Source organism: Elephantulus edwardii, unplaced genomic scaffold, assembly GCF_000299155.1.
Source record: "Elephantulus edwardii isolate Elephantulus edwardi_28Jun2011 unplaced genomic scaffold, EleEdw1.0 scaffold00373, whole genome shotgun sequence".
In the NCBI taxonomy this organism is placed as follows: Eukaryota; Metazoa; Chordata; class Mammalia; order Macroscelidea; family Macroscelididae; genus Elephantulus; species Elephantulus edwardii.
The window spans coordinates 1,376,958-1,394,887 of NW_006400123.1; the positions used below are offsets into that span (position 1 = coordinate 1,376,958).

Genomic DNA, 17,930 nt, shown 5'->3' on the forward strand with positions numbered 1-17,930 from the left:
CCCTTTCATTCATAAATATAGCTATCATTTTTATAACATTTTTAACATACATATTGCTCTTCCTGACTTTTAAAAAAATAGAAGTTACTTAATATCTTTGCATGTATAAAAGTACAAATATAATAAAGATGCATCACACTCTTAAAGAGCATTTCATTAATAAATGGATAAGAACATACTCCTTGTTGCACATAATTTAATTGTTATGTATTTAAAATGAGACATATTTCTAATAGTCTTTTCAAGCTTTCATACACCTCAAATTTATTACAACAATTGTTAGTGGCAATGACATCACAAGATGAATTCAATGTAATGATTGCTTTAACATTTAAAAAGCTTAGAGTGTGCTGATTATTCAGGCTGCTCAGTGAAAGTACAAATGTCAGTTTAGCTATCTATAATCTCATACTGTTTAAAGGTTCATGAATTACACATGCAGTGGATAGAAATAGAGGGGCTGAATTTGACTAAAAGACCCTTTTCCACAAAAAATTTGCCGAAATGGTTTCTTCTAATGTATTTTAGTGATTAATCAATTTGATTTAAAATGTTACAATTATTTAAGGTCTGTACTTTGAATTTACTGTGAACTCACAGCATGTTTATATTTATTGCATCAACTAAGTAAACAGCATATGCTTAATGCTTTTAAAATGTTCTCCAGTAAAATTTAGGTCAGTACTTACTTGTTAGCCATCAACCAAGAAGATACATTGACATATTTGATTAACAATGTGCTTCACTTATGGTACTTTGTGTAATTTCTTTAGTTTTATGTCTTTGGCAAAAATTCAGAATCAGCAGTTGTTGTCTATACTTAAAGATATTTGTCTTGCATCAATTTTCTGTAGGTTTAAACATTTACATGTTATTTTTGATATTTTATCATCTTCTAAGAGCAAACAATTCTCCTATGCAAATATATTTTGGAGACTAAAAATAAGCGAACGTTCCACTGATTTCTTTTTAGCACGATGTTCTAATGGATGCTGTTTCAAATACAGTGAATAATAGTAATATTGCAAGCCAGAATTATTTGACATTTACTACCTGACCCTATTAAACACTATTTACTCCTATTATTCCATCACTCATCTGCTACTTTACTGTACTATAGTGGCTTATATGTTCCTGTGACCTTGGATGCTATGCTACTGATATTTCAAGTACCAGGAGGACCATCTATGATGGATGAATAATCAGTGATGTTTCCAGACTAAGACAGACTAAGAAGAATCTAGGAATTCTAGAGCATGCAATTGTATCGTTTGACACCAATACATAGACTCAACAAAGGGATCCTTCTTAGTTTAAAATAAGGAAAGATGTGCATCAGGGTTGTATGTATCCTTTTGCTATACTTATTCATTTCTACGATGCATAAATAATCCAAGAAACTGGACTATATGAAAAATTCAGCATCAAGATTGATAACCTTATACATGAAAATAGCATACCCTTCCTTGCTGAATGTGAAAAAGTCTTGAAGCACTTATTGATGAAGATCAAAGACTTCAATGACAACATGCTACTGAGGTCTTAAATCTGGGTTGTCAGAAAAGAAATATTTTACTTCTCCTAAAAGAAATTTCTAGTTGCATGTGATTCTTACTGGTAAATATGAACAGACGAATGCTATAAACTGCATTGTTGCTAAATGCCCTTGAGTTGACACGGAGAGACCCTGTGAACAACAGATTAAAATTTTACTCCTTTCAGAGCCATTTCCCAAATAACTGTGCAGGAACATGTGAAAAGGATGCTTCTCCTTCAGATCTTACCAACACCATTCCCTCCTTCATTGCCCCTGGCCAGCAGGAAATAGCTAGTGACAACTCTAGCCCTGATCCCTAGACTCCTTTAAGGTCTGGAATGGAGAAAGAAGTCAAAGTTGCCCCCAGGACTGATCACTCCTTCAAGAAACCTGATACTGCCTATCTCTTGGTAAGTCTCTGGGCCTGATCACAAATACCCACACCCAAGTTAACTGATGGGAGCCCTGCCCCAAATTTCTAGAAAGTTACCATCTTCCCTAATCCTCTCCAAAAACACCTATAAAAAGAAACTGTCTTTGTAAAATAAATAAATATGTGGTCCAGACCCCCCCCCCCAAATTTGCTCCTATCTGTACCAATCTCATTTTTCCCACCAAGCCCAAGCTTATTGTTGCAACCACGATGCCAATCCATCTCATTGGGGGTCTTTCCTCTCTTTTGTTGCCCATCTACTTTTTCCATCATAATAGTTTTTTTCCCAAGAACTGGTGTTTCCTGACAACATTCGCAGCAATATATGTGAGATCAAATTTCACCACCTTTGCCTCTATGTAGCATCCTGGTTGCACTTGATCCAAAACAGATTTGCTTACTCTTTTGGCATTTCACAGTATAGTCAATACTCTTCACCAACACCACAATTCAAAGGCATCAATTCATCTTTGGTATTACTAGAGTTGTTGTTGTAGTAGTAGTTATGTGCCATAGAGTCACCTGCAACTCATAGCGACCCTATGAACAACAGCCCTGAACCCTGTTATATCCTCTGTCAATCTCACTGTCTCTGACACACCTACTGCCATTACCTCAGTCACTGAATCAAACCATCTCATGGAGGGTCTTCCTCTCCTGCACTGTCCCTCCATCCTCCCAAGCATGACATCCTTCTCCAAGGACGGTTCCCTCCTTGCAACATGTCCAAAGTATGTCAGACAAAGGTTCAGAATCCTTGCCTCCAAGGAGCAGCCTGACTTCACCTTTTCCAGGATGAACTTGTTTGTTCTCCTAGCAGTCCATGGTATATTCAACACTCTTCTCTAACACCACAGCTCAAAGACATCAATTATCCTTCTATCATCCTTAGTAATTGTCCAAGACTCTGATGCATAGCAAGTGATTGAAAAGACCCTAGCCTGTATCAGGTAAACCTTTGTCTCCAGACTGACATTATTGCTCTTCAGTACTTCGGAGAGGTCTCTGACAGCAGACTTTTTGGCAATATATTTAAATGGGCAATTTCATTGTCAGGGCATTTTCCAAAATACAGAAGTTCATTGATATTAGTTTGAAGACCAAGGTGCGCCTGAGTCAGGCCATGGTCTTCTCAAACACCTGCTATGCATCAGAGAGCTGGACAATGAATAAGGATGGCAGAAGAATTGATTCCTTTGAGTTGTAGTGCTGGAGAAGAGCATTAAATATCCCATGGACTGACAAAAGAAAAAGTGCAACCAGAGTACTTTTTGGGAATAAAGATGGTCAAAATTAATCTTTCATACCTTGGGCATGTAGCTAGGTGAAGCTATTCCTTGGAAAGGGACATCATGCTTGGAAAGATGGAAGGTCAGTGAAGGAGAAGACCTCCAATGAGGTGGATTGACACAATGATTTCAGCAATGGGCTCTAATGTGTTAGAGATATGAGGATGGTACAGGAAAGGACAGGGTTCAGGTGGCCTGTTCTTAGGGTTGCTGTGGGTCCTACTTATCTCAGTGGAATCTAAGAACAAGTGCTATTGTAGATTAATTGTTGCATTGATCATCAAAAGATCAGAGGTCTGAATATACCAACTATTCTTTGGAAGAAAGATGAGCACTCTTATAAATATTTATAGCCTCCAAAACCTTATGGAGACTCAGAATCAACCTGAGAGCCATGGGGTTTTTTGGATTTGGGAAGTATTATTTTCTTTCTTTTTTTTTTTTAGTTTTTCACTAAATTTGAATTTACATAAAGCTCTGATTATTTTTAAAGCCTACTAAGGTACATGCAGGGTCGAGAGCAACTAATGAAGGGTTTAGCTATTCGACATTTGGATCCTAGACATCAAATGTGAGTATAAATCTCTTGCCGAAAACTTTAGATGTCTTGAATTAGAATCTGCATTTTAAGTTTCCTCTAATGATTCATATGTACTTTAAAATGTGCTCTATGAAATCTATAATGAATCCCTCACACAGAAACACCAAGGCCAGCTCTGATTCTGTTTCAGTATTTCCTTGGACATTTTATGTTCACTCTGTGGAACTCAGATAGCCTGTCAAGTTCTGTTGCTCACACACTGTAAAAGTTAGGGAGGGTGCAAAGTAAAAATTAGAGCCAACAGGGTGGCAGGGGCTTTCTTAAAACTGTCAGTTATGCCAATCAGTACTGGATTTCGATCTTTTTCCACTATGTGCTGTGACTCATAGTCCCTTTACTACTTTCCTGTCCTTTCTTCTAGCAATATTATCCTCTGCCTAGAAAATCTATTTCTTTGTTGATTATCCAGAGTTTTCAACCTACTTATCCAAAGCTTCTTATGGAGAGAATTAATGATAATGGATTTAGTGCTAGCCACACCAATCAAAGTGGCAACCACATCCATGAAAGGATATTCCTGTTTCCTGCCTCTTTCACACTGGGGAAGCAATCAATTAAAAAGCTGGAAAGGATATGAGTATGTTGGGAGAGGACATAATCTCATAATGTTGACAAGGCTTTCTGTCTTAATAAAGCTTAGCTAACGTTTTCTTTTAAACTTTAAAAAATTGTATACTGTTTGTATCTCAAGAGGTCAGTTCTGGTTCACCTTCAGAGTTATCACTACCAGAATAGTGTAGAGCAGCATTTGCCCAAAATGGTAGTCACGTTAGTAACTTAGAGTATGATTAGTATAAACCGAAATGTGCCATTATGGTGGGACTCTGTACTTATAATACCTAAATGCATCCTGCTTTTTTGTAGATCCAGTTTGGAGACAAAATACAAGCATGTCTCTAAAAAATATATGTCTCCATGTCATTTTATGTTGATTACATGTTGGAGAAATGATATTTTTTACATAATAATATTAAAATGAAAATTTTGTCTGTTTCTTTTCACTTTAAAAAAAACCTGACTACTAGACAATTAGAAGAATGTGTTCTAAGAGTGATTCTAGTTCAGAGAAAATATTGGAGATAATTTGGCATAAACTAAACAATGACATGTAATGTCTTAGAATACACGATAGCTATAAATCACATCCAATTAACAAATATTTGTTGAGCTTCTACTGTGTGCATGGTATTGCATAATTAAGTACTCCATGTTGAAAGAAATTGATAATAAATAACTCTCTTGCTGTCATTGAGTTGGACTCAACTCATAGCTTACCTTCTGCTGGGTGTCTGTGGTTTTAAATCATAGGGAAAGAAATAGGCTACCTTTCTTTTGTGAAGCTACTAGTGGGTTCACCCTAAATCACCCAAACTCCCTAGTATTTTATAAAGAAGATTGTTATTGGAAAGCATGAGTATAGGCCAACCAAAACAAGTGAGAAACTTGCCAAGGATATACAACATCAGAGTCATGCCTTTGTGAATTATATATTATAAATATTCCACATATGTTCTAGCTTATTTTTTTCAATCTTATGGCATCCACTTGCTAAACATGCCTCTGGAAACCCTTTGAACTTTGATAAATGTCGATACTTGTATAGAGGCTTCAAGCCTTTTGTTCATAGGGTCTCTATGAGTTGTGCTTGACGCGAGGGCAATCAACAACAACATTCACTCTTTAAAACAATGCTCCATGAAACCAGACTCTATGAAAAGTCTTCCCATGTCTTTTACCCATTTTGTAATTGTGTTATCAGTCATTTTCTTGTGTAAAGTCTTTAGGATTATGTAAACTTTTGATATGAGACCTTTATCTGAAATGGTATTGCCACATGTTGTGTCCCAATCACTAGGTTTTGTTTTTACTCTGTTTTCCATCAGAGTAAATGTGTTTGATACATATAGGGATTTAATCTTTAGAAGGTCCCATTCATCACTTTTATCCTCTCCAGATTTTGCATTTCTGGTTGTATTTGGCAGTCTCTTTATACCATAGATTCATACCATCAAGGTTGATCTGTTTGTCTCTGATGAACTTTATGGTTTTGGGATTTAGTCCCAGGTCTTTGATCCACCATGAAATTATTTTTGTGTATGGTGTGAGATATAGATCCTGTGTCAGCTTTCTGCAGGTAGCAGTCAAGTTTTGCCAGCATCATTTGTTGAAGAGGTTTATATTCTCACATTTGATAGGTTTCCAGGTCACTGATTCTCTGTTCCACCTCTTCAGTTCCACTTTTTTGTCCCACCAGCTTGTTGAACTTCAGCTCCACAATCAACACTCTTAACACTAGAAATCAAGAAATAAAAAGGCAAATTGCATCAGGTAAATTTACTTTTAGGGACCTCTCCAGAGTGCTGATAAACAATGAGGTCAGTCTAGAGACTAAGGTGCACCTAATCCAGGCCGTGGTCTTCTCAATTACTTGTTATGTATCGAGAGCCAGACCATGACTAAGGATGACAGAAGAAGAATTGATGACCGAATTGCAGTTATGGAGAAGAGTCTTGAACAGCCATGGGCTCTCAAGACAACAAATATATCTGTCTTGGAAAGGGGGTGAAACCAAATTACTCCTTGGAGTCTAGGATTTTGAAGCTCTGTCTCACACCCTTCCGGCACGTGGCTAGGAGAGACTGATCCTTGGAGAAGGACATCATGCTTAAAAGGATGGAGGGACAGCACAGGAGAGGAAGACCCTACATGAAATGGATTAGTACAGTAACTGGGGCAATGGGGATTGGTGTGTCAGAATTAATGAGAGTGGCTCAGGACAGGGCAGGGTTCAGAGCTGCTGTATATAGGGTCGCAGGCAACTCAATGGCATATAACAACAATTGTGCAAAAAAAATGTTATGAGTCTCTTACAAAAATACAAAATAAAATTGGGACAATTTTTTTTTAAACTTTTTAGTGATGAAATCAGTCGATACTTGTGGTTAACAAAAGAATAGAAGAGAGCTCTGGTGGCCTAGTGGCAAGAAGCTGCACTGCAATCCAGAAGGCACACAATTCTATTCTACCAAATGTCCCTCTTGAGAAGGAGGGGGAATCTTCTCCTGGGTCTGTCGATCTGATTTGGTAATACACAACCAAAAAAAAAAAAAGAGAGAGAGAGAGAGAGGAGAAAAAATGTTTAAGTATGATATCAGAAAAGACATACTAAAACAAGCTTGTAAAATTAGAAATTAGAGACAAAACTGATTTATTTTCTATAGGGCAATAAGCTATAACTTTAGCATTATGGTTGTGTTGTGTATTTCTGGTTGTTGGGTTTTTTTTTTTTAGTCAGTGATCATTTATTTACATTTTACTGAGGTAATGAATTCCTAGATATACAGAATCAGTGGTAAATAACAATTCAAATAAAAACACCTTACTTCAATAATAAATTTTTAGTGATTGACCTATTAGATCATCTTAAAGTATGGTTTTGGAAGAATATGTAATACAACTGACCCTTATTCATGCATACAACTTTAGCTTCATTCTGTATATGAAATAATCATGCCCGATTTAACAGGATACTTTTTAAACTGACTTGACATTTTCTAACTTCTCTGATCAGTCTTAATTATTTTTATCTTGTTAGTTTTCTCAATAAACACATCGGTCTTCTATTCATATCCTATGAAACTGGTTTTGAGTAGTCTATGGACTGCCAACAGAACAGACAAATTTGTCCTGGAAGAACTACAATCTGCTTTCTCCTTAGCGGTAAGGTGAGTGAAACATTGTCTCACATGTTTGGGTCATGTTGTCAAGAGGGGCGAGTCCTTGGGAAAACACACAAAGCTGAGAATGGTAGAGGGTCATACAAAGAGAGGAAGACTTTCAATAAGATAGATAAAGACAAGGACTTTAACAGTGGATTTGAGCATGCCAGAAACTGATTGTGAGAATGGTACAGAGTAGCCAAACACAGTTCTAATCTGTTGTTATAGAGTAGCTATAAATTAGATTAGACTAGATGGCACTTAGTAACAACTACAATGTCTTGTTCAAGGTTCATTATATACATAAATAATTTCTCTTGCCACTTTCAAAGTAGAGATTGAATTATTTTATTTAATTAAGTAAATTTATTTTAATCTAAATTTATAGAATACAAATTATTAATGTAATATTTAACACATTATTTACATGTTTGACAAATACTATTTAATCAGGATAATATTTTGTCTTTATGTTTAACATATAGAACCAATGGAAAAATATGATGAGGCTTGAAATCAAACTAATCAAGAAATATATATAGAGGTTTCACTTATGGGGTCCAGAGGTTGAGGCTTGCTGCGCTTGGGCCTGGGCACTCAGTTGTCTAGACCACACTGTGGCAAATTGCCTGGGGGTAGGCAGCTGGGGCCTTGACTTTGACTCCCCATGTGAAGCCTGGGACGTCCTATCCCTGGCTGCTCTTGAACGTCATAGATCATGCTCTCCAGGTGCTCCTGAGGTGGAGCCAGTCTGCGGCCACTCTATGAGGATGTTCAAGCCTCAACTCCTCTGGACCCCCAGGTGTTAGGTGCCTTGCTCCCTTACCCAGTCAACAACTATGGGAATCCACACCTTATGCATACACATGCTTATGGCTGGGAGAGTGATGTAGCCATGAGATGTGCTCAGCAGCAAGAAGCATTCCTGACTAGGACTGACTCTCATGAGATACTTTTCACTAGAGGTGTTACTGAACCCAACAACATAGCGATTAAGAAGGTGTCTTGGTCCTACAAGTCATGAAAAAAGCACTTGATGACCTACCAGACTGAACATAAATGCTGCTCACTGGAAGCTGACGGCTTTCAGATTACCTGTCTTCCAATGCAGAAGAGTGGGATCATCGACCTAAATGAACTAGAGGCTGCCATCCAATTATATACCAGCCTGGCCTCAGTAATGACTGAGAAATGAAATTTGAGAGAAGCAACAACTCATTGTGTAAATAGGAGAATTTGCAATTTCGAAAAGATATATTTCCACACAGAGACAACTCAAGCAGTTGGTAAAATTCCAATTAAGTGACTTAAAATTGATCTCATGAATATCGGTAGTCACAAACTCTTTGTTCTAAAAGGAGTTGGTTCTATCTGTGTTAGCTTCCAGCCCCTGTGGACATGGAGACCCTGCAGAGTGGAGGAAGCCAGGACGAGGGCATGCGTATAGGACAGTGCCCACAGCCTCACTCATCACGGTCAACTAAGAACTTACTCAACACTTCTCCTCCATTGGGTTTTAGAGGCTATAAAGTGCATGAGAGGAGATTGCCTATCTTTCTCCCATTGAGTAGCTGATGGATTTGAACTGCCTGTCTTTGGGTTGGCAAGCAGGAAAATTCCCTCCTTACTAGGCCACCAGAGTTCAGTGACTGACAGCTATCACTAGAAGGTGAATGTTTGATGTGATGAAAATGTGAAACTGTTCACTACAGCTTAGTAAGCACCCTGCTTACTTCAAAAGGAACATGGAGGTTAGGGAGGAGACTGAGAATAGGTTGGTAGAGAGAAGGGGGACTGCAGATGCCAAAGCAGGGAAAACTTTTCACCTACATCCTATCCACAGTAAGATAAGACACATGGGCAGTTGATTGACCGTCACTGTTGCTGGAGGAGCAGCAGGGAAAGTTTACATATTAACTCTGTGAAAAAAGTAGCAAAGGCATTCTATGTATTTGCCCTAGTGGCTGGAAGTGGCAAAGATGTTTTAGATATGGACTCCAAGAGTTGAAGAAAGATGACTTGACAACACCAGTGATTCACCAAGGCAGAGGGAAACTACAAAGTTATCCCTAATTCTATAAAATATCTGGTAGTTACCCAGAAGCTGCTTTTTTAGGAAACTTGCTGACACTCATGGAAAATTAATTAAAGTTTTCCTCAATAAACTTTATTTAATCTAGAGGTATAGTTCTTGAGGTCATTCTTCCATCTTTTCAATAAAATGCAGGAAGGCAAGTAACAGAGATAAAAAAAAAAGATTGGGTAGGTAGATAGGTAGGTAGATGGTAAGTAGATAGATAGATAGACTTGATGGATTGATAGAAAAGGAGAGAAAGTGAAAAGAGAGAAAAGAAGACAAGTAAAGAAATAAATTTCAGCCAACTCACACAACGTTGTTGCTGTTATTGGTTGTCATAGAGTTCAGCATGACTCATAGTGACCTTAGGAACAAAAGGCCTGATGCCTTTCTATAACCATCTTCATTTATCAAAGTTCATAGAGTTTCCAGAGGCATTCTGTTTAGGAAGTGGATAGTATGGATGAAAAGCTCACACTCACTATTTCCATGTGGAGAAGAAAAGAACTCAATGGATGATTGAAGGAAAAAACCCTGGAGTAGCTACCAGGAAACTACACAGTTAAGTGGTTTAAGAGCTGTGCTACAAATTGATGAGACAGCATAAATATTGCCTATTGCTTTTCTTCAACTCCTATTTTTAATCCAATAAAGAGAAAAAGGGCTTATTTAATATTTTTAGATGTAAGATTAAATATGATTTGTGTGTGAACAGAAAAAAACACACCACACTAACGAACGTACTTAAAGAAATTAAGCCATTTAAGTATTCGAAAGTATTGTAAATGATTATTAATGATTGTAAAAAATTAAATGGAAAGAAGATAATTTTGTAACCACTAAAGTATTAATTTCAAAAGGAATGACATTTAAGCATGTGCCTCCAAAATTGGTGAAGTAAAATATTCATCAATATTTTACCATTATTACAAGGATGCATTTGCACCCATCTTTAAGATCATTAGTATCCACTTGGGTGCATAATAAGAATACAGTGCCATAATATTGTATAGGACACTCTAGAGTGCTTTTACAGAGAGTGCTCTCAGCTTAATCGTCAGGAATTGCACTGTTAAAGCAAAGGTACACAGTTCAAATTCAACAACTGCTTCAAGGGAGAAAGATGAACAATCTTCCGTGCAATTTACTGCCTCTGAAAACCCACTGGAGGGTTAGTTATGGTTCAGTTCTGATTTGATAATACACAACAACAACAACACAGTGAATTTAGAAATTAAACTTAAGATTCAAAAAAGAAAGAACTTCGAACAGATCTGGTTATGTTGTTGTTTTTGTATTAGGTGCCCTCAAATCAAATACGACTCTTAGCGACCTGATGAACAACAAATCTGAACTGTGTTCTATCCTGCTCCATCCTTGCACTTTCTGACACACAAGAGCCCATTGCAGCAGTCACCATGTCAATCCACCTGGTTGAGAGTCTTCCTCTCCTTCGCTGAACCTCCACCTTTCCCAGCACTGTGTCCTTCTCCAAGGACTAGCCTCTCCTAGCAACATGTCCAAAGTATGTGCAGTAAAACATCATTCTTCCCTCCAAAGAACACTCTGTCTCATCTGGTTATATATAGCACACATTCTCTTCCTTCATTTACCTTGAGTCACCAAAAATTAGTAAGATAGACACAAAAGAAACTAATTTCTAACAACCCTAGCAATTTGTTTCCTGCTGGTAATAATCATGAAAATATGTACCTCTTTCTAGAAAATGGTCTCCTAGCCTTTGGTGTCATAAGTATCTTAAAATTGAAATAAGTATCTTTTTTTTTCTGCTAAGAATTCCTTGCCCACTTATATACATGTATAGATTCATCCATACCCAACTTAGACAACTATGTTGGGATATTTCTAGAATTATATCTTAATTATTTATAACATAAATATCTTACCTTCAGCTATATTAACCTCACCAATATTTTTATTGACGACTTAATTGTTGTAAAAACATGTATTTTCGTATAATTATCATTAGCCTACAAACAATAACCTTCTACATGTTTAAAGTGGTTGCAAAGCTTGTTATTATAGACTGCTTTTAGTGTTGTTCATTTAGTATGCTGTGTTTTTAACACCAATGAAATCCACTCTGCATTTTCCATTTAAAATGCATAAGGCAAAGTGCATCATAACAGGATGTAACTACATATTAATCAAATTAGCACAACACTTCAAAGCTCAGGCTTTTCGCTAGGATACTGTTAGATCACAATTCATAGGGGGGAATAAAGAAGCATAATGAAAGGCTTGGCAAGGGAGCAGTTTATTTTCTTTCCAGAAAGATATAGAGGGGGTTAATTTTCATGATGGGAAAATATGTCGAGAAAGGGTAACCGTAAACATTAAGCTAAAGGACAATAAGTGGAATTTAGAATACTAGGATGGTTTTGCTGCTGATAAAACATAAATTCTATAATTATTTGATGACACAACAAAACTCCAATGACCTATTGTTAAATTATTAATTCTTCATGACCCAAGCAAATACTAGCCAGGATAGTCAATATTAATATTCAGAACAAAGCAGAACAGATGATTCTTTGTCATGGTGAACAGGCAACATGCTCTCTAGCCGTGGAAAATATGAGACATAGAGCATCCAAATATAAGACTTAATGCGCGCGTTACATATAATGCCATGCAATATAGTATAATTTTAAAACAAATAATTACTGATCATTAGGTAAGTGTTTGACTTTATATAATCCTGAATATGCATGAAAGATAATACACAAAGATAAACTAAATGACAAATAATTAAGCTGAAATGAGAAAGTTAAATAAATGAAAGCCAGTTGTTTTGGGTTTTTCAACACTCAGCTAATGATTGTCAATAAACGCCTAAGAAACTCCAAACTTTTTCTTCATTGTTTTGGCAAATAACAAGTACGCAGAGAGCTTTCTTTCCATCTAAAACTTTCCTTTATCTTGGCATTGGTGTGAGGCACCATAAGAAGCACTCATGCACCTCCAGACCTTTTCTAAATGGGAGAAAATGTTATTTTAATGAGAGATCCCAATTCTCTTTTCATCTTCTGTAACTCAAACTCATTGCCCTTGACAAAGTGACCCTCCACCACTTTCTGTGGCTAAAAATTGTTGTGAGAAGAGATTGCTTGCCTTTCTGCCTCAGAGGTGTTGGTAGATTCAAATCCCCAGCGCTAGACCTTTCAGTTAGCAGTTCAACACACTAAGGACACATCAGTAGAAATCCAGGACCAGAAATCTTGCCATCTATCTGAAGCAAAAAAGCAGAAAATTTTGAAAACAGGAACTAGATTAAACTAATGTTAATAACATCTGAGTAGATGGAAGTTATGTTTTACAAAAAAGGATATAGTCTTTATATATTACACAGGTTTTTTTATCTGCACATGTAAAAAGATACATTATATTAAAAGCAAGATGAAGGTAAATGATTGAGACTGCATTGGAACCCGGACAAAGAAGAGATACAGAAGAAAGGAAAACAATGGGAAAGTAGACAACTTCAGAGAGAGAAGAAGAAAAGATAATAATGGCAAGAAAAGAGATTTATGAGGAAAGGGGCAAAAGTCATGAGATGGAGTGACTTCATTAACTCCATTACTTAAGCAAACAAATATGTTTAATTGGGTACTTCTCCTCAACTCTCAGTCTACAAACTAGTGTTGATGATAATGGTAGAAGCCCTACACTAATAACCCAACTCAACCCAGCCCATTGCAGTTGAGTTGATTCTCTCACTGTGACTCTGTAGGAACAGAATAGAATTGTAGTATGGGGTTTCCAAGACGACAGATGGTGACAGAAGCAAATGGCTTCATCTTTCTTCTGTAGAGTGACTAGTGGATTTGAATTTTAGAGCTTTTGGTTCATAGTCAGGTGCTTTACCTCTATACCAACAAGGCCCTTCACAACATTGAAAACTATTGCCCTCAAATAATCCTATAAGGACAAAATAGAACAGACCACAGGTTTCTGAAGTTGCTTATGACAGTGGTGGTTGTTGTTGTTCGGCGCCGTCAAGTCAAGCATCACTCACAGCAACATATGAACAAAAGATCTGAACGCTGTTCTATCCTGTGCCATCCTCACACTTCCTGACACACAAAAGTTCATTGCAGAAGTCACCAATCCACCTAATAGAGGGTCTTCCTCTCCTTCACCAACCCTACACGCTTCCCAACATTATGTCCCTTTCCAACAAATAGCACCTCCTAGCAATATGTCAAAAGTATGTGAGGCGAAGCCTCATCATTCTTGCCTCCAAAGAGCACTCTGGCTACACCTTCTCCAAGATGTATCTTGTCTTGGCCGTCCATTGGATGTTCAGTGCTTTCCTCCAACACTACAGCTCAAAAGCGTCAATTATTTTTCTGTCAACCTTATTCATTGCCCAGGTCTTGGATGCACAGCTAGTAATCAGAAAGACTATGACCTGAATTAGACACACCTTAGTCCTCAAATTGACATCACTACTCCTCAATAATTTGGAAAGGTCCATAACTTTATATTATGACAGTGGATAAACAAAACTCCCTCCCTTGGAATGGCTAGTTGGCTAGCAGTTCCATTTTACACTGTGCATTTTATACACAGTACAGCAAAGACTCCTTTAAGAGCTCTGAGCCAAAATCAAACCAAACCCACTCTTCCATAGCAGTAATCCTACATTAGTTTTTTGAGGCTGAAAATCTTCATTGGAGGACATTACTCCATTTTCCTCCTTGGAGCATCTAAGAGATTCAAATTGTTGTTCAGTAAGCAGCCTGGTACATGACACCAGAGCATCTTAAGGAGGTCTAACTCACATTCGCACATTGTTGTTGAGTGGGAATCAACTTAGCACTGAGACTGTCCATCTTTCTTCTATGAAGCACTTGGTGGATTCAGACCATAAGCCTTGCATTAACAGCACAACTTTCTGTGCACAACAGTGGTCTACAATTCAAAGATCCTGTGACTTTGTTAATCTGTGACTAAGAAGTACTAAAGCTGGTTTCAACATTTCTCTCCTAAAATAAAATTTTAATTGTGATTTAAAGAACGTTTACATAGAAGTTAAATTTTTATTCATTCATTATTGCGTTTTACCCCTTGTCCTGCCCTTCCCTCCAGCTCAGTTTTGAAATTTTTTTCAGTATTCATTCATTATTACACAAGTGCATCTCCTCTCCACTTCCTTGCCTCAGTCCTCTTTGCAATTATGTAGCTTTTATTCTTGGCTGTTGTCATACATATAATGCCTAATCATATATAATCATGTAAATAGTTCTTTTCTTCTTCTGTTTGAAAGCAATAATCATTATATATCCACTCTTATGCTATTCCCCTCCTAACCTTCCATGTCACTCACACCTGCTTTAAAACAGTGGTGTTATGCGTTATTAGTCCTTTTGTGACTGAGATTTTCCACTCAGCCTGATTTGCTTCAGGGTCATCCATGTTGTGTAATGTTCTACGAACTCACTGTTTTTCAGTGCTACATATTATTCTGTTATATGAATATATAAGTTTTTCTATCCATTTGTTTGTTGATAGGCACATGAGTTTCTCATCTCTTTGCTATTATGAATAATGAAGCAATAAATATGTATCTATCTTGTTATTGTTGTTATTCTATTTTTAAATAATTTTAATGAACATTTACAGAGATTTTGGATTTCCATTCATTCATTGCTGCACTTCCCTCCCAGCCCAGCCCTCCCCCCTCCCAGTTTGTTCCTCTCTTTTAAAAGTAAAAGAAACACTCCCTTCCTGGTGCACAATTCCCCCCCCACACACACCCCTCCCACCGTCCCAAGTACATTGCACTATGGAACCTTAATTGTGGACTCTTTTTGTATCTATCTTTTTAAAGAGAAAAGGATTTTATTCCTAAAAGGGAAAAGGGCTTTCTAGATGGTCTGTTACAAATATTGGTTTCATATAACAACACTTGAAAATTCAGGAACATTGACATTTCAACTTCTTACCCAACGCTTTCTTTGCTTGTTTAGTTCATGTTTTTCTATAGGGTCGAACTGTGCAAGGTTTTTATCTCAACACAATTGATATTTTTGATTGCAGCATTGTGGATGTTGTGGAGCTGCACTGAAATTGTGCAATATTTAGCAGTATCTTTTAGCCCTACCCTCTAGATGATGATGATATCACACCTCATGTTCGATAATTTAAAAAGTGTGATGGTATTGACAAATAGTTCCCTTAGGGGGAAAAAGGCCCATTGTTGAAAACCATTGGCCTAAATCAAAGGTAGAACATACATCCAGGATATTATCACCATCAAACTATGGTGTTGTTATGTACCATCAGAAATTACTCTTAACTGAGCCTCCAGTGGATTTTCAGTGGCAATATATCAAAGAGTATTCCCATATTTCTACCATGATGCAATTAGTAATTTGAACTGCATGCCTTCGAGTTGACAGTGCAACTCCTTATCACTTAAGCCACCAGAACTCCCATAATTACTTCCTGATATTTGCAAATTTAAATAATGAAAAAGAAAGCCAGGGGAGAAATATCTACACATTGAAACTGTGGTTGCAGATAAAGAGTAATGAGTATACTGTGTACTTCCAAAGGAAAGAACAAATCAATTTTTGGAGAAATACAAGAAAAATTATGAGGGTTAAAACTCAACTACATTATCTGATTTTTTTTTTCAGTTCTTGCAATTTTTTTGCCTTTGACTGAATGTGATCCTACCACATTTAAGTTGAAAATATTTGAGTTTTTCCTTCTCTGCTAGGTTTCTATTTTGTGTATTGGTGATTTTAGGTGCTATTGAGGTCAAGTATGTCTCAGAGCAGCCTTATAAACAGTAGATATGACCCCTGCCCTATCCTGTGCCATCCTCATCATCTCAGAATTGAGCCCATTGCTGAAGTCACTGTGACAAGTCATCTCACCAAGAATCTTTCTATCTTTTGCTTACTCTCTCTCTACCTTTCCAAGCATGATATCTCTCTCCAAGGAATAGCCTCTCCTAGCAACACACCCAAAGATTGTGAGATGAAGCTTTCTTATCCTTACCTTCAAGGATATTCTGGCTGCACTTTTCCCAACACACATCTATTTGCTCTTGTGGCAGTTCATGAAATATTTAGTATTAGTGTCCAATGCCACAACTCAAAGGCATCAAGTCTTCTGTCATCCTTTTTCAATGTCAAGCTTTCAGATGGTATTCATATGACTATTATATTCTTGGCATACTGTTCGAAGTCAGAATATATTTATCGATTTCTTGTATTGGGAAATGGCTGCATATTGCAAATTTGGAGTTTTAGTGAAAATATGCTTACTTGTTGGTTTTTTGCTTTTATTAGTACAGCACCTGTCTGTTAGTCAGCTGTACTATAGTAACTTTCAGGTTCCTATAATGCTGGAAGCTATGCTACCATATTAGACAGTTTTCAGCAAAGTTCCCAGATTAACACATTCCAGGAAGAAGTATTAGCCGTCTACTTCTGAAATAATAGTCCTCTGAAAACTCTATGAACAACAGAGGGCTATAACATTAGAGGTAAAACCCAGATTGGAAGTCCCTCAAAATGAAGAGAACAGATGTAAGTACCCTTTAATAGTGGGACCATGAGATGTACAAAGTACAAAGTACAAAGTATGAATGTAGGAAAGCTGAAAGTTGTCTCCTTTGCATAGGTTCTATTTTCAAAAGGTTTTACTGTGCAATCAAAATAGTCTTTTTTTTTTTAATTGCAGGTTTGCATTTATTCCCCATGATCATCCTGAAGACGAAATAGCTCATAATGTCAAACCAAGGTCAGGTCCTCAAAATCAGTTAAAATTAATTTCTCAGAAAGCTTAAGCAGCCAACCTAATAAAGTACTATACATTCTTATAGAGTTTCTTACACCAGAAAGCTCGTATTTTGTTTTCTACGGTGACTTTTCCTCACCATCTCATCACAGGAAAGTAGCTCAGTCTTGTATCATGCAGACACCAAAATATTCTTAAGAAGAGAAGATGATTATTTGTTTGACTGGGTAAAGAGAAGACCAAAGAAACTTCTATGAGATGAACTGACATAATAGCTACAACAATTGACTCAGGCATACAATCAACCAGTGAAATGTTCAGGACAAAGAAACATTTCCATCTATTTGTTATCTCTGAAATCAGCATGTCTTTCATTGGCCTATAATCAGCAACTAACAAATTTCCATTTGATAAACATACATTAAGTATATCTTCCTTAATGTTTCCTCTGATTAATCACCTTAATGATTAATCCTTCTGTGTGAATCATTTTGT

At 36.9% G+C, this 17,930-nt stretch overlaps 1 pseudogene; it reads left to right on the forward strand.

The window, feature by feature from the left end:
• Window positions 1–1,875: 1,875 nt before the first annotated feature.
• On the forward strand, window positions 1,876–17,484 carry LOC102855202 (annotated as a pseudogene).
• Window positions 17,485–17,930: the final 446 nt, after the last annotated feature.